Here is a 27,710-nt window from a genome sequence, read left to right as displayed (position 1 = left end):
TCGTACAATAGAGAAAAACCCAACAATCATATGACCCCCTATGAGCAAGCACTTTGGCGACAGTGGGAAGGAAAAACTCCTTTTAACAGGAAGAACCAGGCTCCAGCAGAACCAGGCTCAGGGAGGGGCGGGCCATCTGCTGCGACCGGTTGGGGTGAGAGAAGGAAAACAGGATAAAGACATGCTGTGGAAGAGAGACAGAGATTAATAACAGATATGATTCGATGCAGAGAGGTCGATTAACACATAGTGAGTCAGAAAGGTGACTGGAAAGGAAAAACTTAATGCATCATGGGAAACCCCGGCAGCCTACGTCTATTGCAGCATAACTAAGGGAGGATTCAGGGTCACCTGGTCCAGCCCTAACTATATGGTTTAGCAAAAAGGAAAATTTGAAGCCTAATCTTGAAAGTAGAGATAGTGTCTGTCTCCTGAATCCAAACTGGAAGCTGGTTCCACAGAAGAGGGGCCTGAAAACTGAAGGCTCTGCCTCCCATTCTACTTTTAAATACTCTAGGAACAGCAAGTAGGCCTGCAGAGCGAGAGCGAAGTGCTCTAATAGGGTGATATGGCACTACAAGGTCATTAAGATAAGATGGGGCCTGATTATTTAAGACCTTGTATGTGAGGAGCAGGATTTTGAATTCAATTCTGGATTTAACAGGAAGCCAATGAAGGGAAGCCAAAACAGGAGGAAATATGCTCTCTCTTTCTAGCTCTCTCTTTCACTTCGGTGGCCTCAGAATCTCATCTCTGCTTTTCACGGATGATGTGGTTCTGCTGGCTTCATCGGGTGATGGCCTCCAGCTGGCACTGGAATGGTTCGCAGCCGAGTGTGAAGCAGCGGGAATGAGGATCAGCACCTCCAAATCTGAGGCCATGGTTCTCAGCTGGAAAAGGTGGAGTGCCCACTCCGGGTCGGGGATGAGTTCCTGCCCCAAGTGGAGGAGTTCAAGTATCTCGGGATCTTGTTCACGAGTGATGGGAGAAGGGAGCCGGAGATCGACAGACGGATTGGTGCTGCGGCCGCAGTGATGAGGGAGCTGAGTATAAAAGCAAAGCTTTCAATTTACCGGTCGATCTACGCCCCTACCCTCACCTATGGTCACGAGCTGTGGGTGACCGAAAGAACGAGATCGCAGATACAAGCGACGGAAATGGGTTTCCTCCGAAGGGTGGCTGGCCTCTCCCTTAGAGATGGGGTGAGAAGTTCAGCCATCCGGGAGGGGCTCAGAGTAGAGCCACTGCTCCTCCACATCGAAAGGAGCCAGCTGAGGTGGTTTGGGCATCTGACAAGGATGCCTCCTGGGTGAGGTGTTCTGAGCATGTCCCACCAGGAGGAGGTCCCGGGGCAGACCCAGGACAGGCTGGAGAGATTATATCTTTCAGCTGGTCTGGGAACGCCTTGGTGTTCCCCGGATAAGCTGGAGGAGGTGACTGGGGAGAGGGAGGTCTGGGCTTCTCTGCTTAGGCTGCTGCACCCGCGACCCGGCCCCAGATAAGCGGAAGAAGATGGATGGATGAAAACAACACTTTTTAAAACTAGAAAACAGAACTGAACCATTTTAAGAATAAGCCCAATATGCACTAATATTACACATCTCCAAACAACAATAGTGTAAATGGCTCATTGGACATTAAATCTGATCACATGAGAAGTAGTGTCAAATAATCAGAATATCAAACTAGTAAAAAGCTGTTTAAGGTCATATTTTATAAATAAATTGTAATTGTAAATTAATTCAAACAAGTGAGCTTTTCTCTTTGTGTCAAATATGAACATTGTGACCTTACTTACTTAAGCACAACCAGCACAACCAAAAACTGAGTTGCAGTGACTGTCACTCCAAATATCTTATGATAACAAGAAAAAATACCTTTTCAGTGTACAGCACCGAATACTTCTTCCCCAACCTCTTCTTCACCTTTGTCTGCTTGTTTGAAGACAATAAGCCAAAAAAGAAGAGAATTTAGTGATTTTATTTGCATCATGCAGCTTGAATGTGTTGTTTAATAAGGTTGAATAACCATAGTTATATGTAGCAAATAATAGTTATGTGTAATGTTAAATATGTATTCAAAGACAATAAACAATTCAGCTTGCCTTCTGTTTCTATGTCATCACTCTCCCATGTCAATATGGTTGTACTGTACAGCATTGATTGATATGTGGAATACTTCTAACTAAACATTGGACGTAGGACGTAGGATAGAAGTGAAGATCATGTCTACATTGGATCTGTCAGTCCAAGATCAGTTCTGGACATCTATACAATATTCAAACTAGGCCCACAATTTAGACGTCCAACCATGACCCAACTTGGGTCAAAATATTGCCATAATGATGTTCAACATTTGAACTTTGGACTGGGTAATTTTTTTGGACATCATGTGAACATCTATGATAGGTGCAGGAAATTTACATGATTAATACATGCAATAGTTTTTAATTTATAGATATTAACAATGTTGTTATCAATATGATATATGGATTGTTTATAAACAAACACACATTATTATGTGCTAACCTATTGAATTATTCAGTACATTGGGTTTTTTGTTGTTGTTATTCTACAGTTTCCTGTTTTTCTTTAACTGGGTTATCTTTTTCTATTAATCAAATTATTTGTTTGTAACCAGGTTAAAACTGTCATCTACTAAAATGTGTTGAAATATTAAAAACGTTGAAATCCATGTTAAAATGAAAAATAATAATGGTTAAAGTATTTTTTAAAAAAACTTTAGAATTACTTTTAAAAGGAATACAATGTGTTTAATAAGTTTAAAATAGCATTTGCAGTATATATGGTTCATTTTTTACAAGCATCCTGTTTTATTGTGAATAGCTCATGATGTGAGAATCATGTTCTTTGATTTCTCCAGTGCCTACAACCCACTCTTTCCAGGGTCCTGAAGAACAAGCTGGAACACACAGGAGTGGACCATCACCCATCACCTCACTCCCTGGATTCTGGACTACCTCACTGACCGACCACAGTACATGAGAACTCAGGGCTGTGTGTCGGACAGGGTCGTCTGCAGTACAGGGCCCACAGGGAATGGTTCTGGCTCCGTTCCTCTTCACCATCTACACTGCAGACTTCTCCCACAACTCCACCCAGTTCTTCCTCCAGAAGTTCTCTGATGACTCTGCAATAGTCGGCCTCATCACTGATGGGCGACAAGGAGTACAGAGGACTGACCCAAGGCTTTGTGGACTGGTGCAGCTGAACTACCTCCAGATCAACACTAATAAAACCAAGGAGCTACTGGTAGACTTCTGCAGACACAAACATCCTCCACTGCAACCACTGAACATCCAAGGTATGGATATTGAGGCTGTGGAAAGCTACAGGTACCTTGGTGTTCATCTGAACAACAAACTGGACTGGACTCACAATTAAATTAAATTAAATTAAATTAAATTAAATTAAATTAATTAAATTAAATTAAATTAAATTAAATTTTATTTAGCGCCAATCACAACAAAAGTTGCTTCAAGGTGCTTTATATTGTACAGTAGATACAGAGAAAAGCCCAACAATCATATGACCCCCTATGAGCAAGCACTTTGGCGACAGTGGGAAGGAAAAACTCCCTTTTAACAGGAAGAAACCTCCGACAGAACCAGGCTCAGGGAGGGGCGGGGCCATCTGCTGTGATTGGTTGGGGTGAGAGAAAGAAGACAGGATAAAGACATGCTGTGGAAGAGAGACAGAGATTAATAACAGATATGATTCGATGCAGAGAGGTCTATTAACACATAGTGAGTGAGAAAGGTGACTGGAAAGGAGAAACTCAGTGCATCATGGGAATCCCCGGCAGCCTACGTCTATTGCAGCATAACTAAGGGAGGATTCAGGGTCACCTGGTCCAGCCCTAACTATATGCTTTAGCAAAAAGGAAAGTTTGAAGCCTAATCTTGAAAGTAGAGATAGTGTCTGTCTCCTGAATGGGATGATTATTGGTAATTTTTTCTTTAATTATTACAAATTTTATTTGTGAAGAAGTTCATGAAGTCATTACTAATTAACGTTAAAGGGATGGTTGGCTCAAAAGAGCTCTGACTGTCTGTCAGACTGGCTACAGTGCTGAAGAGAAACCTAGGGTTGTTCTTATTGTCTTCAATCAGTGACAAATAGTAAGATTGCAAGTGTAAATTTTTGGAAACGATCCAATTTAAGTAAACATCCTATATTCAAAATGCTTGATGTTACCTAAATGATTACTTTAGGTAATCGTTAAAAGAAATTTTAAAACTCAAGTGATGCGCAATCCATTTGGAATGGTAAATGGCCTGTATTTATATAGCACTTTACTAGTCCCTAAGGACCCCAAAGTGCTTTACACATCCAGTCATCCACCCATTCACATACATACTGGTGATGGCAAGCTACATTGTAGCCACAGTCACCCTGGGGCGCACTGACAGAGGCGAGGCTGCCGGACACTGGCGCCACCGGGTAGGCAACGGGTGAAGTGTCTTGCCCAAGGACACAACGACCGAGACTATCGGAGCCGGGGCTCGAACCGGCAACCTTCCGATTGCAAGGTGAACTCCCAACTCTTGAGCCACGATCGCCTCTTCTACTGTGAATCTATCACAGTATTATTTGTTTTGTTATTAAAGTTTCTCTAACAGTACTAGGTAGTACCCAATATTTGACAGTTTCATGACACCAAAAACAAAAGAGTTCATTTTCACATTTTATTCAGATGTTAGCGGAAATCATTAATCACTGTGTGAAATTGCATCATAATATTGAAAGAAATAACCAGTTAACAAACTTCCAGTACAATTCCAGCATTGACCATTATTGGCCTATATTACAGCGTGTAACCTGACAGAATTTGCTTTAAGGCAAAACAGAATTATTTTAAAAGGCACATGATTCTTTTATAACTACATAAAGATTAAATATTCACATTCATCTACATTCTTTTACAGGAGGTTCAGTGTTTAGTTCAGTGACGTAAATGTCTATCATTAAATCATTTAGAGAAAATTTATTTAAATTTACTAAATAGACTGGCAGCTTATTTTGTTAATGGTTTCACAAATTGCCATTATTTATCAATTCAATCATTTGCTCACTCACATAAAAAAAGGAACAAAACTAAAGCTCCAACCTTCAGAAAGAATTTAAACATTTATAAAATAGTCATGTATTTATTTGCACTGTTTCAATTATTCAACCTTAAGAAGTCACTGACATGTCTCCAGCTTATTACAAAAACGTATTAAACAGCTTAATAAAAGAGATCTAACCCTAATGAACTTTCAAGAAGATGCGATTTTGTTAATTGAAGCCTATAAAGAACATGCTTACACACACAGACACACACTTTCTAAGCCATAACTTGTGTGACTCATTCTTATTAATCTTCAGTACAATAATCAACACCAAATTATGTCCTCAACATTTTTACTTTTACTTCACATTAATCTTACCTTTGATCAAAACAGTAAACACATAAAAATCAATCAATCAATGAAACATAAACAGGGTGTCATCACTGTTCGCAATAACATGAATAGAAGGAGAAAAAATGTTTTCTTACAGTAGCACAACAGCAAAAATTCAATCATACCAAATAACAGATATCAACATCTAAGGAGCTTGGAAAGAAAAGCATCTGGACTTCTTTAAGTTTCTTGAACATGTTTCACCTCTCATCAAATCAATGAAAGGTCAAATGACCCAGGGTGTGAGTGCGCGTTAAGGTGCTTGGGAAGGGATCTCAGAACTGGATTATAGATGGCAGACAGTTGGTGTTGTAAACCACCGCCTCTGTTCAAAGATGGTCGCTCACAGTGGATATAGATGCTTCTTTCACTCTTCTTTCAAACCATCTGTCTTCTCTGTCCAACATGTGAATATTGGCATCCTTAACCTCCTAGGACCTGGCGTCCACATATGTGGACATCACATTTTGGGACGTCTAGACCAAAATACCTCTTCAAGGGCCTGATATCCACTTATGAGGACATTATACTGCCCACACCTGTTTTCACACCTTGGCTAGTGTGATTAGGCAGAGGATCAATAGTGCGTCCACGACCCTCTTAGGGCCACTCCCAGGACTCAAAAATCTGAGACTCTCCACCGGTTGCTCTTAGAACTGAAGAAGCTTCTTGGATGAGAGGTGAATGAAGAAACTTCAACAAGTCCAGACGCTTTTCTTTCCTAGCTCCTTAAATTGCCACGACCTGGATGACTGAGAACCTTCACAGACATTCAGTTAAATAAACACTTGTGCTAGTTTTAATGGAACGACTTGAATAATTAGAAGGTAGGGCTGTGGGTCAGCATAGATTACAAAAACCATAAGTACAAGGAACTAATGCCATAACTCAGACTAAAAAAATTACAGCCTGAAGATAAATCATTTTTTCAACCAAAAGGAATCATAAACTCTAAAAAACTGAGAAACCTGGGTCCAAGGCATTCATTACTCTAAGAATATTTGTGAAGGGCAATATATTCAGTTATTTTTTTCTGAAAGTTTTTTTTTTTTCTTTTTTTGGCTACAGTAGCATGAGTGTTTCAACAAAAAAATGTTTATAGGTAGTACTGAGATTTTTAGAATGTTAATTGGAACAGGGGTCTGGTCAAAGGTCATTTACTTTCTCATTAAAAGTAGTTAGTTCATGTTGGGTTTTTTCCCAAAAGAGTTTATTTGGCAGGAAGAAAAAAAAAATCAACAGAATTGGTTGCTTTTCTGTGTTTTAACCATTTTGATACATTAAGTACCTACCTTAAAACAGATTAGCGGCACCTTCTGACAAAAACAACAATAACAACACAAAGGAACAGAAGACCAAAAATCACAGCAGCAGCAACCCACAATCCAGAATACCCTGAAACAGTTCAGAAAAAGTAAACGTAACCATTAAATGTGCAGAAAGCAGGATTAAAAAAACAGTGAGCTATACATAATCTCACTGGTTGTTCTAAATGCTAAAATATATAATGGGACTGCTCCATAATGACAGTTATTTTGGTTAATAATGAGATCAATTATTTAACATGCTCCCCATGCACCCTTGTGTAACCATGAGCGGATAAAGAGCTGGTTCAGTTTTCTGTGACTGGGACTAAAATTTAATTGGTCCTCCTGAATCAGAAGTAGGTGTGGGTCTAAAAGAATCAATTTTCCAATTAAAATTAATTTTAATTTGAATAATGTGATATCAATTAATTAAATTCTAAATTGATTTTTAAATATAAATGTATTATGCCAGAAATGCCATAATCTCACCTTTAAAATCACAAAACCATTTCAAAAACTGCCAAAGAATTATACACCAAATGATTAAAAAAGCAGCTAAACGGATCCCACAGAAAGATGTAAACACAAAGCGCGACATGCCGCCGGTGCTGGAAGCCGACATCTCTCAGATTTTGAAGCTGCGGGATTTGTCTCTCTCTCTCCAACCAATTCACTGAACTAGCAGCAAAAGAAAAAAAACTTTTTTTTTTTTTTTTTTTTTTAACACAAGACAATAGACCCCCGAGGTTAAGTTTATTCTCCAACTCTCCTATATCTCCCCCCCCCACCTGCAGAGTGAACTTCTGCAAGGATGAAACAACCTCCCTGCCAATTGAAGAGCCCCCCCAGTTTGGCCAATGCAGCAGGGGCCCCCTGGTCAGGGCTGAGCCCCCCTGCACCCACCTGCGCTCAACCTTGGCGACACACCAACAAGGACCGAAACCACCAAGGCCCAGCCAGAGTCCCAGCACCCCAGAACTCCAAGCCCCCATGTCCACCCCGGATCCACCCAGGGGCAGCCAGGCTACCAGGCCAGTAACCTACGTCCAACAAGCACACTAAAGGGTGGTTGGAATGTTACATTTCAGCAGTGTTGGGAAGGTTACTTTTAAAATGTATTCCACTACAGACTACATATTACATGCCCCAAAATGTATTTTGTAACGTATTCCGTTACGTTACTCAATGAGAGTAATGTATTCTGAATACTTTGTATTACTCAATATATTATAATGCTTTTTACAACTACATGAATGTACTATTGCTGTGTGATTTATTACTATTACTGAAGGTTACTCGCCATACAAATACCAACTAGATGTTTAAATCTTAATATAAATGAGTAACAGTAGGTGGACATTAGGTAAGGCTGCACTTTTTGCAGTGATCTCGTATAGAAAACTATTCTGCACATTTATAAAACAGGTCCGCGGCTCCGAACCGTAAGGCAAGGCAAGGCAAGGCAAGTTTATTTATATAGCACAATTCAACAACAGGTGATTCAAAGTGCTTTACAGAGACATTAAAAACAAAAACAAATAAAAAGCATGATCTAAAATTGATTAAGACAAACAAACAAACAAACAAACAAACAAAACAGTATTAAAATCAAAAATCAAAACAGTAGATAAAATCAGAACAGTAGATAAAATCAGAACAGTAGATAAAGTCAGTAGTTAAAATGTAAGTTTTGAAATTTAAGCTTAAAAGTGTGGATTTGGTGATTTATTCAAAAGCAGCTGAGAATAGGTGGGTCTTCAATCTGGATTTAAATAAACTGAGTGTTTCAGCTGATCTGAGGCTTTCTGGGAGTTTGTTCCAGAGATATGGAGCATAAAAGCTGAATGCAGCTTCTCCGTGTCTGGTTCTGACTCTGGGAACTGATAAGAAACCGGATCCAGATGACCTGAGGGATCTGGAATGTTCATACTGGGTCAGGAGGTCGTAGTAAAGGGACCTCTGGCTAATACGTCGGGTTCGTGTCGGGCTCGTAGCTGAAAACTAGCTTTACTTTACTTTACTAGTGAGAGACAGAGAGAGGCGTTGAAAAGCTGCTCCAACAGAACTTATTGTTTTGGAGGAAAACACGAACACAGTGTACAGTCGAGTCTTAATAGCTGACTTACAGCTGGACTCGTCAGGCTCTCTGTTTGGCTGCAGTGGTTATTATTATATTTACATGTTTCCAGCTCCCGTTTCTGCTCGATGACAACTCGGACTTTTCCTTTTTCTCCCTCCCTCGCTCACAGACACATAACGGGTATGGCAGTCCATTCTCCCTGCAGCACGGACTACACTGCCCATCAGGCTACATGCTTTAGGGCGATGCCTGTAACACTCTGCCTATTGCCTTCATATTAAAACATTTTTTGAATAATAATTTTTTTAAAATATTTCTTCACGTCATTATGCGGGCTGCAAGTAGAGCTGACATGGGCCGCGAGACTGAGACACAGACATTGGAGCCTCGCGTGTTTTGTTTGGGTTTCCACCAGCGTGGAATTACCAAAAATAGAGAGGGCATAGCCTAATATATGAAACAGGAAAAGGCCGCCGTGTAATCCATTTATTTCAACAAAGTAACTGTATTCTGAATATCACCTTTTTAAATGGTAACTGTAACAGAATACAGTTACTCATATTTTGTATTTTAAATGCGTAACGCCGTACATGTATTCTGTTACTCCCCAACACTGCATTTTAGACACTTTGATAAGTCTTCACATATCTCACTCCAAAACTTCTGAACTGGTGGACAGAACCAAAGATCATGGATGTAATTGTCTGGTGTATTGCCTTGACAGTGTGAGCAATTGTTGGAAGACGTAAATAATAATAATAATGATAATAATAATAATATTGCATTTTATTTGAAGGCGCCTTTCAGAAACCCAAGGTCACCTTACAAAGAACAAAATTAATAAAAGGAACAATAGTCATAAAATACATAGAAAAGTTAAAATTTCAAAACAAAGATTGACAACAGATAAAATCAGCACTAAAGCCCATCTGAAACCTGTATAGTGCACTTTATGTAGTATTTTGTATTGTATTAATTGCAGACTGGGATTTCCAATCATTTCAAAGGTTTTGAAGCATACCTGAGACCAGATGTTTGGTCTAAGCTGAATGATAAATGATTGAATGATTTAGCAATAGGAAGGGATTTTGATTCATCTATTTAGAAAGTGTTCTGTATATTTTACATAATAATTAGGGGATTTAAGAGTAAGAAATTGTACCACACTTGGTGGTGTTTGTAATTCAACTTTATTGGGATTAAATTTCTTTTTTACTATGGATTTAATTTGTTGATATTCTAAAAATCATTTCTTGTTTATCCCATATTGTCAAACTAGTGTGTCAAACAGAATTTCTGAACATTATAATTAGAGTAGGTGAGTAAAGGTGTACCTAATGAAAAACATTAACTGGAGTACTTACTTATTTTTATAATTACTTTTAGCAACTTAAAAACTTAATTTTGTGCAAACCAAACTTCTTTTTTAATAAGAAATTTTTAATCAACACTTTCTGATTTTTCATTTATCTATAAAAGGGCATTTCAGTGATTTTACACATGAAGTATGCAGGTCCTCATCAGAAGCAGTTTTGTAAGGTCTAAATACAGTCAGAGTGAAGTCAGTCAATGTGAGAAGCTGCGACACAAAGTCAAATTTGAAGCCTTTTAAGTTTAGTCTTCCTGTTATCATTTCTTGCTTCACTTATTCCCTCCTTTATAATTGTCTAACCTAACCCTCTTTAACATGAACTGTGCTGAATTATTTTTCACTAAATGCACTTATCCTTCACTGGTGAGATCGTCTTTGAACTGTAGACATTCCTTCATGACTTATCTGACTCGCTCCTGGACTTGACCTGTACCTCATCTGTTTTGTTTACCTTGGTGAATACCAACCTCAAGATTATAAATCAACATTAAAATTTTTGACTTTACCTTGGGCTGCTCCCTCCGGCTCTTCTGTGAAAACAATACAAAAACAGTTTTATTATTACTCAAATATAACAGAGATAGATCCATAAATCTCAAAAGATGGCATGAATTAGAGGAAATTTGAAGGTGAAACTAAATGTGAAAATGGTGACCATTCATGGGCAAACATACAAGGAAATTATCTTGAGCGCTCATAAAAAATTAAACAACATAATTAAACCTGTCACATCTTGTTGGGAGTGAGTCGGGACTTTAATCAGGACCCAATGTGGGCCCACAATGATATATAAATAAACATGAATTAAATGGAACTGTGGCACAGCAGCAACAGAAAGAGAATCTTGCTGAAGATCAAGCTCCCGTAACCTGAAGGCTATCTCTTCATCTAACCTTTTCTATTCCACTTCCCCCTACTGTCTACTGCCAAGTGATTAAGGACCAACTATTTTTATGCTTCTTTCTTCTCCAGCTAAAGGCAGACTCCCCTTTAAGGAAGCATCTAGCTTTGACCCAGACAATGATGCTGTAGATAGTGGATCAAAGTATGGCAGCACCATAGGTTGTCCTCAACCAGACCACATATATGTGGAGTAGAAACAGGCCGTTATAAAGTTTGCTCTTTCAAATGGGGAGCAGTTTACATGCGTGGATATAATTGTTACACCATTGCCTGTTAGGCCAGGAAATTCTGGCAGTGCAGAGCTTAGACCGAGGCTAGACGGAGTATGTGTGTGGGACTAACCCAGAACTAACTGCCTCTGGCCTCCAAACATCTACTCTGCTTCCTATAACAAAAGTATATAGGTAACTGTGCAGGCCCGGCAGTCATGAGCCCCATTCGTTAACGGAAGCTCCCCTCTAGATCAGTGCTATCTAACTGGGCTAAATATAAGCCCCTTTTACATTAGTATCTACTTGGATCAACTCAGCACGGTTTGCCACGGTTTTCAGGGTTTTCCATTAAGTCACAGTACCTGGTACCAAGTACTTTTAGTACCTGCTCGCCTGTGGTTCCAAGTGATCCAAGCAGGTACTAAAATGTGACATCAGCAAAATGTAATACATCCTGGACAAGCACCTAAATGGTTATGTTTCCAGGAAAAGGCCATAACAATGAAAACCTGAGGTGAAAGAAGAAGCCAAACAAGGTGACTGTGCACTGACCCCTCTGGAATCTGTGTGAGAAACAACACACTCACACAAAACACGAAGAGCCTGATAGGGTTGTGACAGTGTACTGTAAACCTTTGTATTCATTGCATTTGGTTTCATTTACATTTTACACAAACTTGGAATTGGGGTTTTACTTATAACAATCTTAATACTGTATTATTCAGCGCCCACAGTGTCAGTTAACCTTATGTAAATAAGCAGACTACTAACGGTAATGAATTGGTGTTAATTGTGATAGCAAATTTTCATTTAGTTTTAGTAATAGTCTTGTCTAAAACATCATTTAGTTGTAGTCAGGATTTAGGAATGTGTTGAAGCGCATTCAAAGTTTGCTGAACAACATTTAGACAAGCCTGTGAAATACTGGGAAAATACAGTCTGGTTAGATTAGAGCAAAACTGAACTCTTTGGATGCCATAATACACACCACATTGCCATGTAACAGGATAATGAAGATGAAACCAGGGTGGACGTTTTAGAAAGACAAACCAAACACACAGCAGAGGTAACAGCTGGTTTCAGAGAGAGAAAATAAAGCTGCTAGAAGTGATAATCTATGGAAAGTCCTAAACCTCAGACTCCATAGAAGGGGCCAATGAGACCTTCAGGATTTGGAAACTGTTTTTGCAGAAAAAATGGGTCAAAATAACGCCTGAGAAATGTGTGCCGCTAGTTTCTCCATTAAGGAGGCATCTTATGCTGTCATCACCAACAAAGGCTTTTGTTTAAAGTATGAAATACATTTCAATAAGCGTATTCAAAACATTTTCCAGGTGTGATTTCTTATTATTACACAAAACTTAATTTATGGACATCTATGGTTTGATTCCTCTGACTTCTCTGTGGATTGGATTGGCTGTTATCGACATCTGGTGATAATTTCATATCAAGAACATGTTTCTAAAGTGGTGCAGCGGTGCTGCCAGCAGACAGACCCGACATCCCAGCAAGCTGAGGGGGAAAAGACGGGGGTGATGGAGCACATCTTCAACCTGAGCCTGAGGCTAGGGAGAGTTCCACAGCTCTGGAAAATCTCTTGTGTGGTACCAGTGCCAAAGACTCCACGTCCCAAGGACCCCAACAACTATAGGCCGGTGGCTCTGACATCCCACCTGATAAAGACCCTGGAGCGACTGGTCCTGGCTCAGCTTTGGCCCCTGGAGAGCTCATTCCCTCTCTCACCTGGAGACCACTGGGAGCACTGTGAGATTCATCTTTTTCGATTTCTCCAGTGCCTTTAACACCATTCTTCCCACAGTCCTGAAGGACAAGCTGGAGAACTCAGGAGTGGACCATCACCTCACTACATGGATTCTGGACTACCTCACTGACCGACCACAGTACGTGAGAACTCAGGGCTGTGTGTCGGACAGGGTCGTCTGCAGTTCGGGGACCCCACAGGGAACGGTTTTGGCTCTGTTCCTCTTCACCATCTACACTGCAGACTTCTCCCACAACTCCACCCAGTTCTTCCTCCAGAAGTTCTCTGATGACTCTGCAATAATCAGCCTCATCACTGATGGGACGACACTAACTGACCCATGACTTTGTGGACTGGTGCCAGCTGAACTACCTCCAGATCAACACTAGTAAAACCAAGGAGCTGGTGGTAGACTTCCGCAGGCACAAACATCCTCCACTGCAGCCACTAAATATTCAAGGCATGGACACTGAGGCTGTGGATAGCTACAGGTACATTGGTCTTCATCTGAACAATAAACTGGACTGGACTCATTATTCAAATGCACTCTATAGGAAAGGGCAGAGCAGGCTGTACCTTGTAACAACCCTTATTGTGTTATAGCACCACTGGGGGGGGGTTTCGAGTTATCCGGCTAACCTCCACACCACATGCTCGCTGGACCGGCTAGCCGCTCCTTCCTCGCCAGACTGCTGTTACAAACTGCTGCGGAGGCTCAGGTCTTTTGGAGTGAAGAGCCCACTCCTGAAGACCTTTGATGACTCTGTGGTGGCCTCTCTCTCTCTCTCTGTATATATATATATATATATATATATATATATATATATATATACATATATATATATTATATATATATATATATATATATATACATACATATACACATACATATATATTCTTTATAAAACAAGAGATTCTTTGAATAAGAACTGCCTTCCCTACTTCCCTTTGTTTGCCTTATATGACCTATTGTGCAGATATTTGGGGAACACATACAAAACATATTTGGATTCAATATTTAAATTGCAAAAAAGAGCTATTAGAATAATAAATAAAGTTGGATATAGGGAGTCCACCAACCAGTTTTTGTAGGATCATCTATGTTAAAATTCATGGACATTATATATTCTAAAACTTTAGAAATGATATATCGAGTTATAAAAAAGAATGTTCCAAATTGTATTTTAAGTATGTTTCAACTAAGAAATGGAAAATATGATTTCAGGGGGTCTTATAAGTTTGAAACACCTAAAGTGAGAACCAATGTTAAGTATAGATGTGTGTCAGTTTTGGGAGTGAATTATGGAATGGACTTAATGATGAACTAAAGATGTGTTTTTCTTTGACATTTTTCAGGAAGATTTTAAAACTTTGTATTATACAAGGTTATAGAAATTTGGTTTGATGAAAAAAAAAATTGTGTTGATTTAATTTACTGATTTATCATTGATTTCTTTCAAACTGTTATGTAACTTATTTATCAGTGCTATTTATTTTTTTGGTTAAGGATTTGATTATTTTTGGGGGGTAAGGGATAGGATAATTATAAGCCACAAGGCTTCAGCCTATTCCTTTTTCAGTTACTGTTTGAGTACTTTTATGTAAAATTATAATTTGTTGTTATTGTTGTTGTTGACTGAAATAAAATTTCAATTCAATTTTAAAAAAAATTCAACATATATATATATATATATATATATATATATATATATATGTGTGTGTGTGTGTGTGTGTGTGTGTGTGTGTGTGTTACAGATTATTAGTTATTAATATAAATTTGAGACTACAGAAATATCCCATCCTCATTATACCATTTTTTTTCCTGTCAGAAAGTCTTCTTATATTTCAGTTGTATCGCTATAAGTGTAGTGGTAATTTCTGCTGATAAGTTCCACTTTGTTCTCACTGTTTGCTGAGGTGATGACGTCACATGCCTTTACGACGGTCCTGCCGTATCACGAGTCCGAGGAGCACTAGGCATGTTTTTCTCCATTAGTGCGGGGGAGTAGTGATCTCCAGCCGTGTGCGTTCCTGCGCAAATGTGAGTCAAAATCCCCCTAGTTCTGAGAATCAGTTTCAAAACTTATAGCATGGGTTGTACTTTGACGTTGGTTACATCCTTAAGGGGATTTATGCTAGGAGATTGATTGAGATTGGTAGAGGCATGTGACTTACCACCGTAGCTTTTGTTGTGGGTTGGATCTGTGCACCGCAGTTGGGTTATTTAGCCACTAGAGGGCACTGAAGACCATGCAATTGCTGACCTTTCCTAATTTTGATGATTGTTATATTTGACGTGATAATTGTTTCTCCTTGTTTCTTGATATTTAGAACCACACGCACGTCCGCCAATCCCACACTTGTTAAGTATGCCTACTGCTGTACTGTTGAGCTGCTGTTAACTTCCATTAAAGTATATCCAAACATCACTCTCTGTGCCCCACTGTCTGACTGGAGTTTAAGTCCTGAGGAGCTATCATTCCAGCATCCCAGAGATAATTCTCTAACACTTCCAGTGTAAGTTTGAACACAAAGCTACAAAGTTATAACCTGAAAACTAGTTCAAAGAGCACTTCAAAGAAAATGTTGTGGTTACAGAGTCAAAAGTATTAATACAGACTCACACACATACCCACTAGGCTTGGTTAAATCTCCCTTAGCAAGTTGCACCCTGAGCAGACCATTTTGGTAGCCATCATCGAACTTCTGCCATAATTCATTTAAATTGGTTGGTTTCCTCACATGGACCGAATTTTTATTGGTAATACACAAATTTTTAATAGGCTTCAAGTTGGGACTTTGGCAAAGGTGTTTCTGAAGCTTAATGCTAGCCCACTTTATCCACTGTAAAACCATTTTTTATTCATATATATATATATATATATATATAGATATAGATATATATAGATATATCTATATACATACATATAGTTAAATCTGGAGGTAGTCTTTCTTCATTATTTAATGATGAAGGCACCACATAATTACAGAAACTCAAAAATAATTTGAAACTTGTGCACCCAAATTTATTTTTTAAAGTTGTTATAGATGTATGCTGCACAGTTATTTCACCCTAGGAAACAACTATATAACTTCAATACTGTAATTGTATGCATTTATTTATGTGTAGATAGACGTATATACCTTACAAATCATAATTTATAAGGTAATCTAAACATAATTTATTTACTGAGTACACATTTAATCTCTAGTGACCTGACAGTGTGTGTTTATGATTTATGTATTTATTTCTCCATCTTAACCGCCCCCCCCCCCCCCCCCCCCCCCCCAACACACGCACACACAGACCTAATTAAATTTAATTGTTGCAGGGATAAAATGCCACTCACTGTTCACAAAGGTCTCAGTAGAAATCTGATGCCAGATTCCCTTCTGTGTGGAGACACAGCGATACAGTCCAGATTTGGTCACAGTAGTTTGAGGGTGATGTGGAAGCGATTTCCTTTTGGTGCAGCCACTTGCTCCTCAGATGGAAGTCTTTGGTTAGCACTGTCCCACCACTCTACTGTGGGTTTCGGGAAAGCACCATCAACATCACACTGGAGAAGGCCATTTTCATCAAGCTGTCTGACTATTGGCTTTGGAGCTACCCCTGTGAACACATCGGATAAGAATAATGGAAACATCTGATATGCTCTGTACTAGAAGAGGCAAAGTTGGTCTGAGAGTGTGCAAGACATTACTGAGAACCTTTAATGACACAGTGATTGCCACTGCTATCTTTTGAGGTTGTATGACAGGAATATTGCTGCGAATAGACTGGTGAGAAGGGCCAACTCTGTCCTGGCCAGTTCCATAGACTCCATAGAGAACATGTGTGAGAATGTTAGCCAACTAATATCTATCTCTCTCTCTCTCTCTCTCTCTCTCTCTCTCTATATATATATATATCTATATATGTATATATCTAGATATATATATATATATATATATATCGATATATATGTGTGTGTGTGTGTGTGTGTGTGTCTCAGACATTACAGGATGAATTATAAAAGAAAATAATGGTCAATATAACAACTAAAGAGATGAAATTATTTTAAGATTGATTAAGTAAAGATTAACCTCATGACGCCTTAATGTAAAACATCAGCTGCAACACAGTGACAATTTGCAAATCAACAGGAGAAAAATTTCACCCCTCTTAAGACTGTACAGTCCCTATTTATAGGTGAAAATAGATACATTATCATACACCCATACATACAAGGATGATAAAATCTATCATGCCATCAGAGTCGGGACTCACCTGGGATTTTTTCATCTGTTCTGTCCTTTAATATGGGCTCTAAAAGGAAAAATAAAAACAGACATGTTAGAGATTATTGCTGGTTTTAACTAAGTCAAATAAAGTTGAATAAAAGATAATCAGGATTGTTATATTACACATGATTTTTATAATGAAACTAAAAAGACTCTACATGTAGAGAAGAAACTGGTTAATGATCCTGACCGAATTATAATTACACAGTCAGAAAATAGAATAAATTTTAATTTAATTTGAAATTTAAACCCTTATAGTCCCACACGTGGGAAATTCAGTAACACCACGTTTATTCTGAAAAATTGAAATTTTTTAAAAATTTATGTATAGTTGAATTTATTGGCATTAATTTTGTTTGTTTTTTATTGAAATCTCTATAAACAGAAGGCCTATATGACCAACATGCATATAGAAAAGTCATTGTTTTGTTAACAAAAGATTTCAAATGATGAGACACTGGTAGAAGTGTATTCTGACCGTTTCACTGGTGAATAATGTTAAATAATGTTTAAATAATGTTGCATCACTCACCAACAATAAGCTCAATGTGGAATATTTTTTCTGGCTGGATACGTGGAAATTCACAGGTATATTTTCCGCTGTCAGCCACCTTAGTGTTTTCAATTCTTATGGAGGCATTGCCGTGCTCCAGTTCTTCAGGAAAATGTGAACTCGACCTTTGAACTGCTCTGCTTGATTTGGAGGGCCCTTATTATGAAGAGTACCATCATCATACATGAACACCTGCAGCCTATCTTTGTCTTTTCTCCAGTCAAAGAGCATTGGCTTAATGTTCATGTTGTTGAGGAGCAGCTTAAAAGTGCATCGTCATCTTCCATCACAATCACACGTGAGCCTAAAAGAAAAAACATGAATTAAACATGAAAATTAGAATATATGATCAGAAACACAGGTGCAAAATACGTGTATACGTGGAATTACATGAAAAGACACTGCACAAGAACCTAAAAAAAAGTAGAAAATAGCTTTGTGTTGAATAATTATTTTACAATGTGGTGACATTGTTATTTAGACTGGTCAGTTAAGCAAAAGTGATAATGCTTTTAAGAAACAGTAAAAACTGACAGGGACTATAAAATAGAGCATATTTCTCCCATATTGGCTTCCTTCATTGCTCCCTATTGAATCCAGAATTTAACTTAAAATCCGGCTCCTCACATAAGTCTTCATTAATTAGGTCCGGTCGTATCTTACTTGTTGTTCCTAGAGTATTTAAAAGTAGAATGGGAGGCAGAGCCTTCAGTTTTCAGGCCCCTCTTCTATGGAACCAGCTTCCAGTTTGGATTCAGGAGACAGACACTATCTCTACTTTTAAGATTAGGCTTCAAACATTTTGCTATAGCATATAGTTAGGGCTGGACCAGCTGACCCTGAATCCTCCCTTATGCTGCAATAGGTGTAGGCTGCTGGGGATTCCCATGATGCATTGGGTGTTACTTCTTCAGCCACTATGTTTTATACATCACTTTGCATTTAATTATTAGTTATTATAAATCAATGGCTCTCTTTCATAGCATGTCTTTGTCCTTTGAATTTAATCAATGGAATTGACACATGCATACATTCAATTACATATTTTAGTAAGTGGTGCTGAGGTCCTATGTCTGCGTAGTAAAGACACTGAAAGAAAGACAAGAGAGCAAAGAATAATGTCTCAAATTTTGTCAACCACACCTGTAACAATTATCTGTTTGGCATGCCACCCGCACTGACCTGTGTAAGCTTCCACTTGTTTTACATGGCCTGATGAGTGGAAACATTTATCGATTAGCTCCATTTATGTTAAGACTTTAATGTGATGACAAATTACAGTACATCTCTAACCTCTGCATCTTCCTGGTTTGTGTTTGAATCCAAGCACCTGTTTTGATTCCTGGACTTTAGAAAAAAAAAAAAACATCCCTCAGCTGACTTGGTAGCATTTATTTTCTGTTAATGATGATGTTCGGAGTATTTGTGTTGTTTCAGCCTCTGTTAGCACTTGTATGTACTACATGTTCTCTCTTAACATTTATCAGACAATCGTCCTCATACTGAGAGAAGTGTAACCACACAAACAGGTATTACTGCCAGAGTAAAAAAGACTGTGCAGGGGTGACAGAGAAAAAAGGAAAGTGAAAAAACAAAATATTCTTAGAATCAGATGTGTACTTACAGGACGCAGCACACTTTAACTGAACAAGGTAAAACTTTAATTTCTTGTTCAGTGTGATTAACTACAGTAGTTACCACAAACCTGCATGGAAGATTGTGAATTCTGCTTTGGTGTAAAGATGTTCATATTTATGTTTAAGTGAAAAGAAACACAGATGTTGGCCCTGATCTTATTATTGTGTTCTCACGAAAGTTGCTTAGCCAGATAAAAGGGATTTATTACATATTTCTGTGGCAAAAGGTTTTTTTTTCCATGGTTCAAATACTGAACCCCAAAAGATTTAAAACTTTGTTAATGATGTTTTCTGCACATTTTGGAAAATAGATAACATATCATATAGATAAACATATCTTAATGAAGATAAACTTTTTAAATACTGTGATTTATTTCAAACATATATTGATAATCTCATATGAAGAATGATATTTGAGTCTCTGCATTTCAATTAAATGTGTACTACTTTATCTTTGTAAGTTTTGTCTATATAATATGGTTGATCCCTATGAGATTTCATAACACTATAGATCCTTTAAAAAGGTTAATGTAGTGGGCACAAACAACATTTATTTTCAATCAGAAACAAATGTCACATATTCGGTGTCTTTAAAGGAAAGAAACAGATGCGTGCTTGCAGGAAGCAGCGTAGTAACCGCTGGCAAAGAAGCCACACCTGAGAATTAAAACACGAAATAATGAGGATGTCTAATAAATAATCGTAAATAATAAATAGAATGCTTTCATGCATTCAGATGCTGCACATTTATCTGCCCTGTCTTTATTTCAACACTAAAATGCGGCTGCTTTAACAGCTGATGTCACAGGTGTAGATGCCGCAGTCATCCACCCACTAAACCAGCAGCCTGAGCAGCGTTAAAGCTCCATCCGCTGCTGTGAAACGTGACTGCGCCTGCACACATGATCAGTCTAAATCAACGAGTTTCTTACCGGATTCAGCACCAAACGTCAGTCCGGACAAAGTCAGGAAACAGAAGCTCAGAAACAGAAGAAGAAGCTCCATGTCTGCAGAAACCCTCTCAGGATCAAATACGGTGGCTATTCAGCGTAACCAAGATTAGAGCCACTCCTCTCCTCTCAGCGCACTGACGCAGTAAAAAACAAAAAACAAAAAACAGTTTCAGTTTCTAATGTCTTAAAGTAGTCAGCCATAACTGCACTTCCGGAGTAAGTTTTAGATTCAACTTAAAATTGAAAAAATAAATAAACAAACAAATAAATAAATCCATAAAAAACAGAAAAGGTCCTGGTAAATTTCCGCCAGGACAGTTTTTTAAAAAAAAAAAAAAATTATATTATTATTATGATGATGGAAGTACACTGACTTTTCCGGAAAATTCCATCTTGTCATAAAATGACTAAACTGCTAACACATGAGCAAAATAACTCACAACCAATGTTCCCTCTAAGCTGCGCGCCTGTGCAATTCGCACTGCTGGCACGGTCTCTGCGAAAAAAAATCTGTGGTGGGCACAAAAAAAATCTAACCTGAATTGAAATTAAAATTAAAACTTTAACAATTCTGTTTTGCAGTGTTAGTTAGTGAGTGACTGGCTGCTCCCGTATGGGATTAGAACGATGCCACCTTATCCCATAGTCCAGCCATTAATGCGATTCACATTCGTACGCATTCGTACGCAATCAACGTGGTTGACAGGTGTGTAGTTAGTGTGTAGTTAGTGTGTAGTGTAGTCAATAGTTTTGTTGTGTGTGTCAGAACAATGAGCGACTGCTGAATGTTACAGGTGTTACAGCAGTGACACATCTCCTGTTGTCAGGCCTGCAGGTATCAGGCTGTTGTTCTCCTTTATCTCATAGTGGACAGAAATTATTTTTGGAGTGGCACAAATAATTTGTGTGCATCAGATTTGATGCAGAACAGCTGATTGTTCTGTAAATAGTTTGAAATGTTTATTTAAAAATGCCTTGGCTGCATTTTTAGGTAAACAGCTGCAAAAAACTTTGTTGTTTGCCAAACTGAGTTACTTTTTTGAAGAAGTAACTATATAATTAATTGCCCAACATTGGTCATTATATACTGTATTTTGCAGACAGAGTTACAGGACTCTCTCCCAGACCACAGACTCATAATATAAGTCAGAGCTTTATATATATATAAAAAGAAAGTTGTGTTTTCAAAATTGGAGTTCAAGTTATTTTTTACTTCCAATAGTGTTAACATACTACACAGGTAATGATTTGAGGTCAAGAGTTTTTAAAATTTTCATTGTAAGTGGGCTGAAGCACTTAATTAAAAGTAGTCTAACATGCTGTATTTGATTATTTTAATAAACCATGTAACTTGGATGGATTAGATGCTGGCGTGACCACAGTGCACACGTCTGCTGTTGCTCACAGTGGTCCAAGGGATTGCTCAGGGAGTTGTGTGTTCGCTCAGACACATGAAAAATTAGAGGGAACATTGCTCACAACCTTTAAATTCAGAGCATTTTTATTTTCCTTGAAATCAGTTTGTCCTCACGTAAATGTGTTTACATGCATTCACGTGGCTCTAAAATGTTTTCTTCAAACAGGAAACCTGACAAATATTGACAAAAATAACATTTAACAATATCCAGTCTTTACAATACAACGTGCATTGAGACAAGATTTGTTGACTTTTAAGTGAAGCTATATGAATAAACAGATTTAATGAGCCCCCTCAAGAAGGTGTTCCTGAAAGCTGAGTTTATTAGAACAAAACAGATTGATGACCACAGTCCTCTCAGCACAAGGCTGACAGGACATTTTCCCATATAATAATAAATAAATAAAACTGAATAAAATATTAAAATAGATTAATACTGATTACTATACCAAACTTAAAGATAAAAATACATTACTGGATTTCTTTTGTCAGCTCTTACTTTTCAAATACAGTGAGGAGCAAAGTACAATTAGAAGTGCTTGTTCTGATGAAGACTTTTAAACTGTAACAGCAGCTAAGGAATAAGGATCTAAGTCTACATTCCTCCAGCAACGGCTTAAACGCCATTGTTGAAAATACTCAGTGCACACCTTTTTTCTCGATCTGCTCAAGATGCTCTCAGCTGTTTAACTTAGTTAGAGGAGAGAAGTTTGAATATTCCACAACCATTAAATGTTTAAAGACGCCTCTGAAAATGAGGTCATGGTTACTTCCCAAGCATCCATCTGAGCTTTAAAGAAAATGCACTTAGCTTTTCTTGCATTTTCAGAGTTGTTCAGTTCATTAAGGAATTCAGCAGTCTTGGTGAACGCGTTGTAGTTTTGTCCACCATGTCAGCCATTAAGCCTGGTCAGAATTGATTCTGAGTAAAATGAGGAACAAAAAGTTCCTGCCTGAGCAGTGATTCCATGAATCTTCTTGTTTTTTGTCTTTTGTTTTGTTTTTGTTTTGTTTTTTAGGGGGTGGGCTGTTTGCTCTTGTTTTGGTCAGATCTGCTGTGGATTATCATTATTAACTTTCCTATAATACATGTAGAGTTGAATTCACATAATAGCATTCAGCTGAAATAAAGCAGATTATATTCAAAATAACATGCATACATTGAAAAACTAAAATTAAACTCACCTTGTTATTTTATAGACGGCAGCGATCAGGCTTTTTCTTTCTTGGTTTTCTTGGTTTCTGTCTCTTTGCCTCCCCTGGGTTCCTTGTGTACGTTGTGGGATAAGAAGGGGTATTTTACTGTTATTTTATCATCAGCATTATCATTGTATCAGAATCATATAACAAGCATTACATTAAAGCATTTATGGAAGCTATTGACATTACATTAAAGTTTGTATTACAGTGATTGTTATAACTTCATGTTAATCTTCTATTTACAGGTGTTGGTATAATCATATAATCTTTCATTGCAGGTGTTACCGTGATCATTTTTATACATATTGCAGTTTGGTGCTCATTATAGAGTTGTGCTCAAGTTAGTAAGGGTTAAAAGCTACAGTCAGCGGGATGTCTGGCTGATCTATTGAGTGAAGTGACTTAGAGCACAGAAGGCCGCACACGCTTACAAAACACTTATATCATGTTATTCTTTATGATCTTTTATTCAGTTATATCTTTTGTTAAGCTTTAAGTAGTGGCAGTTGATTAAACAACAGTTATTCAATATTACATTCCTGATTCAGATTATTACATACGAGCTGAGAGGTAAAATAGGGTGCATTTGAGGTTCGGATACAGACACACACACACACAGTTAGTGGGTTCATGTTTAGGTAAGAGATCAAATAACAATCTGTAAAACCTTGTAGCTGCAATGTTGTGTCTCCATAAGGGACAGTTGGATCCAGGAGATAAGTGGGAGTCAGTTCCTGCCCTCGAGACGGAGAGAATGTTCCTTGTTTGTGAAGGACTGCTAGGAAAGTTTAAAATAATTAACTGTCTGTCCTGAATCATTCTTATTAGGTAATGTTCAAATAATGTTATCATTCCAGTGTTTTCAGTGTGGGAGAAAGTACTCAGGGCCTTCAAGTTACACACTATGAAAGGCAGCAACAAGTTTAATATTCAGAAACCTAAAGTATGTATCAGCAGCAGAATGGAGCTAAAAATAAATGTTTGTTTCAGTTCTATGAAGCTTTGAGTATTTTGGATTAGTAGTACTGCTGTGTTTGTTGCATCATATTGTTGTAATTCTCCAAAAGTTGATTCTGTTCATCATTTTGTGGGGGAAACGTTTCGTCACATATCCAAGTGACTTCTTCAGTCTCAGCTGACTGCAGGTTTCCACGATCTTATAAACAGTACATTTGCATAACGACTGAAACCAGCCCACTGAAGGAACAATGGTCTGGGAGGTCAGTTCCTTAATCTTAATTATGCAAATTCTCATGACCATTGATCAACAACCACTGATCAAAGCCCACTGATCAATGGCCATGAGTACCATTCACAGAGAGTGAATGGTACTAAGGGTACATCTGTCACCATCTTACAACGCTGTGATTGCAGCCATTCCCCAACTCTCTGTGAATGGGACTCATGGCCATTGATCAGTGGTTTTTGATCAGTGGGCTTTGATCAGTGGTTGTTGATCAATGGTCATGAGGATTTGCATAATTATGATTAAGGAACTGACCTCCCAGACCATTGTTCCTTCAGTGGGCTGGTTTCAGTCGTTATGCAAATGTACTGTTTATAAGATTGAAACCTGCAGTCAGCTGAGACTGAAGAAGTCACTCGGATGAGTGACGAAACGTTTCTCCCACAAAATGCTACATCCAGATGAACAGAATCAACTTTTAGAGATTTACTTTCCTGGATGATTGAGAATGCATCAAGACATTGCTGTAATTGTTTATATGCTTTATATATTCTGAGCTAAGTTGATCTATAGTGTTACGTCATATTCTATAAGGATGTTATGTGTTTGTGTACTTTCTGCCCAGTTTGACCCATTTAGCTGAAGTCAGCCTGTTTAAGGCTTTGATATCTATTCTGTATGACTTAAAGCAGTTATGACATGGTCTGATTTTCTCACCCAATAAAGGAATATTTCATATATCAGTCTACTCTTCATTCTATCAGAAACAGTTTTCACAGCTTGTACATTTTGTTTTTACACATATATGTAAGCACTGAGCCAAATGTAATGTAATGCCAACATATTAAATGAACAATATTTGTCTATTATATATAATACATCTATATATACACTGTCAAAGATACTTGTCTTTGAGTGAAGATTTAAGGTGATAGGACATATAAATAACTGCAACTTGAATCTTTGACCCAGAGTTCAGGCTCACTGCTGTAATATATCATCATAATCTAATAACTATAATATTGGCCATATTATATTTACATTACCACAGTGAGATGATTTTAGTCTCATGAACAACGTTAGCTAATTGTTATTTACTAAATAATCTTAAAATGACTGTTCAGTACAGAAATGAAGCCCAACAATCATGTTTTACAGTCCCGTGGTCTCAGCCTCAGATACTCAACTAATCAAAGTGATGTTATAAAAAAATGAATGAACAAAAAACATTTTTTCTCCTTCATTTCTGTCACACAAAGCTGTCTGAAGCTTTTCTCGCGGTTAGTATCATGGTTGCTAAGCAACCTGAGCAGCGCAATGAAGGCTAGACCGTCCCATTTCACAAGCCTCTCACTTCCGCACTTCTCGTACTTCGTAGTACGCGCCGTACATACGCGCGTACTCCGAAGCCTGTGGTTGCTGGATTGGGACACATCCACCGCCTGTTGCCGGATTGTCTGCGTATCACCTGTTGCATTTTCCACGTTCCACGTCTCAGGTCTTTAGTGTCTTTGTACTTGTTTTTTTTTAGGTTATTCCCATTTTAGGTTTTGCTAGTTTTGCAACAGAGTGGCTGTGTACAGGCAGAAAACGACCCAAATGCAGACTTCACAGAGGCAAAAATGTAAACTCAAAAAGCAGCTTTATTGCTGGGAAATCATACAAACTATACTGGGAACAATGGGAAAACAAAACACACAAGGAAACACCGGGAGAGACACACGGCATGAGCACAGGAAGATACTAAAATACACTAAATATAAAAGGGATAACAAGGGAAGTGAGGACACACGGGGAACACAGCTGACATTGGTGTTCTGGATTGTTGATTACCTGACAGGAAGACAACAACATGTGCGTCTCCCACAGTGTGTGTCTGACAAACTAATCAGCAACACAGGGGCACCACAAGGGACTCTCCTCTTCCCCTTTCTCTTCACCCTCTACACCACAGACTTCAGCTACCGCACAGAGATCTGCCATCTTCAGAAGTTTTCTGATGACTCTGCTATGGTTGGATGTATCAGCAGGGATGATGAGACAGAGTCGACCACAGCCCGGTACTCTGGTGCGAGCAGAATCATTTGCAGCAGAATCATCTGCAGCTCAACGTGGCAAAGACCAAGGAATTGGTTGTGGACTTCAGGAAGACCAGGAACCCTGTGACCCCTGTTTCAATCCAGGGGTCAACATGGACGTTGTGGAGGACTATAAATACCTCGGAGTATACATTGACAATAAACTGGACTAGGCTAAAAACACAACTGACGTTATAGGAAAGGCCAGAGTCGTCTCATTTTCTGAGGCGGCTGAGGTCCTTCAACATCAGTCGGGCAATGTTCAGGATTTTCTAAGAGTCTGTTGTGGCCAGTGCTATCCTCAATGCTGTTGCATGCTGGGGCAGCAGGTTGAGGGTTGCTGATGCTAACAGACTCAATAAACTGATCTGCAAGGCCAGTAATGTTGTGGGGATGGAGCTGGACTCTCTTAGGGTGGTGATGGAGAGGCGAATGTTATCCAGGATAAAGACAATGTTGGATAATTACGTTCAGAGCACGTTCAGTGAGAGACTGAGATTACCAAAAAGCACCACTGAACGACACAGGAAGTCATTCCCGCCTGTGGCCATCTTGCTGTACAGCTTAACCACCTAACACACTGTATACTGCAATAGCTACACCCTTTTTGCACATACTCTTCTTTCTTATTCAGATATTTATTAGTAAGTGACTTATATTTATGTATATATTGTATATATTGTGCTATTTCTTACTTCTTGTATTGTCTGTTTGTGTTACTGTTTGTACTGGAGCACTGTAACCAACATAATTTCCCTGGGGATCAATAAAGTATTCTGATTCTGATGAATTACCTGGACGCCACGCCTGTCACGTTCCTGGGTCTGTTGTAGAATGATCCTAAATATAAACAAGAAGACTTAACATAATACCAAAAATACAAAAACAGAGGAAACTCAAACTGCTAGGTCACTGACCCAGGACCATGACAAGTTTAGTCATTGTCTTCTTTTGTATTTTGCTCTGCCGTAAAAAAGCTCACTTTCAGTACGTCCCTCACCAGTGTCTGCATTTGGCTGACACTGGTCTAGTTTGTTAAGCACGAAATTAGTCTATGCTGGTCAGCCCAAATCAGAAGGTAATGTTAGCATTTGTTAGCATCATCCAGGAAGGTCTGAGATTAAAACTGGGTTAATGTAAGTTGGCTGAAACCCTTTAAAGTCTATAGTAGAGACAACTGTCAAACATATGTATTATTGTAGAGCTTATTCGTAAAATTATTCCATCATGTCTATACATCAGAAGAACCATGAAGTGTGATGGACATTAGATCTGCTGTGAAACTGGATGCAGTTTGTT

The 27,710-nt window shown here is 38.4% G+C and overlaps 3 long non-coding RNA genes across 3 annotated transcripts; all 3 read right to left on the bottom strand.

Annotated features, from left to right (window-relative positions):
• Window positions 1-5,760: 5,760 nt before the first annotated feature.
• Window positions 5,761-16,544, bottom strand: LOC109197929 (uncharacterized). The gene is made up of 3 exons (XR_002058932.2): window positions 16,454-16,544; window positions 10,733-10,756; window positions 5,761-6,862 (listed from the first exon to the last, which is right to left on the bottom strand). It is a non-coding gene; the product is annotated as an uncharacterized LOC109197929 (long non-coding RNA).
• Window positions 16,545-16,546: 2 nt separating this feature from the next.
• LOC109197928 (uncharacterized) lies at window positions 16,547-18,053 on the bottom strand. The gene is made up of 3 exons (XR_002058931.2): window positions 17,920-18,053; window positions 17,374-17,412; window positions 16,547-16,716 (listed from the first exon to the last, which is right to left on the bottom strand). It is a non-coding gene; the product is annotated as an uncharacterized LOC109197928 (long non-coding RNA).
• A 141-nt stretch (window positions 18,054-18,194) lies between these two features.
• Window positions 18,195-23,157, bottom strand: LOC109197927 (uncharacterized). The gene is made up of 3 exons (XR_002058930.2): window positions 23,133-23,157; window positions 20,510-20,664; window positions 18,195-18,244 (listed from the first exon to the last, which is right to left on the bottom strand). It is a non-coding gene; the product is annotated as an uncharacterized LOC109197927 (long non-coding RNA).
• Between the last annotated feature and the right edge of the window lie 4,553 nt (window positions 23,158-27,710).

Source organism: Oreochromis niloticus, unplaced genomic scaffold (assembly GCF_001858045.2).
Source record: "Oreochromis niloticus isolate F11D_XX unplaced genomic scaffold, O_niloticus_UMD_NMBU tig00002240_pilon, whole genome shotgun sequence".
In the NCBI taxonomy this organism is placed as follows: domain Eukaryota; kingdom Metazoa; phylum Chordata; class Actinopteri; order Cichliformes; family Cichlidae; genus Oreochromis; species Oreochromis niloticus.
This window is presented reverse-complemented; position numbering and strand designations above follow the sequence as displayed.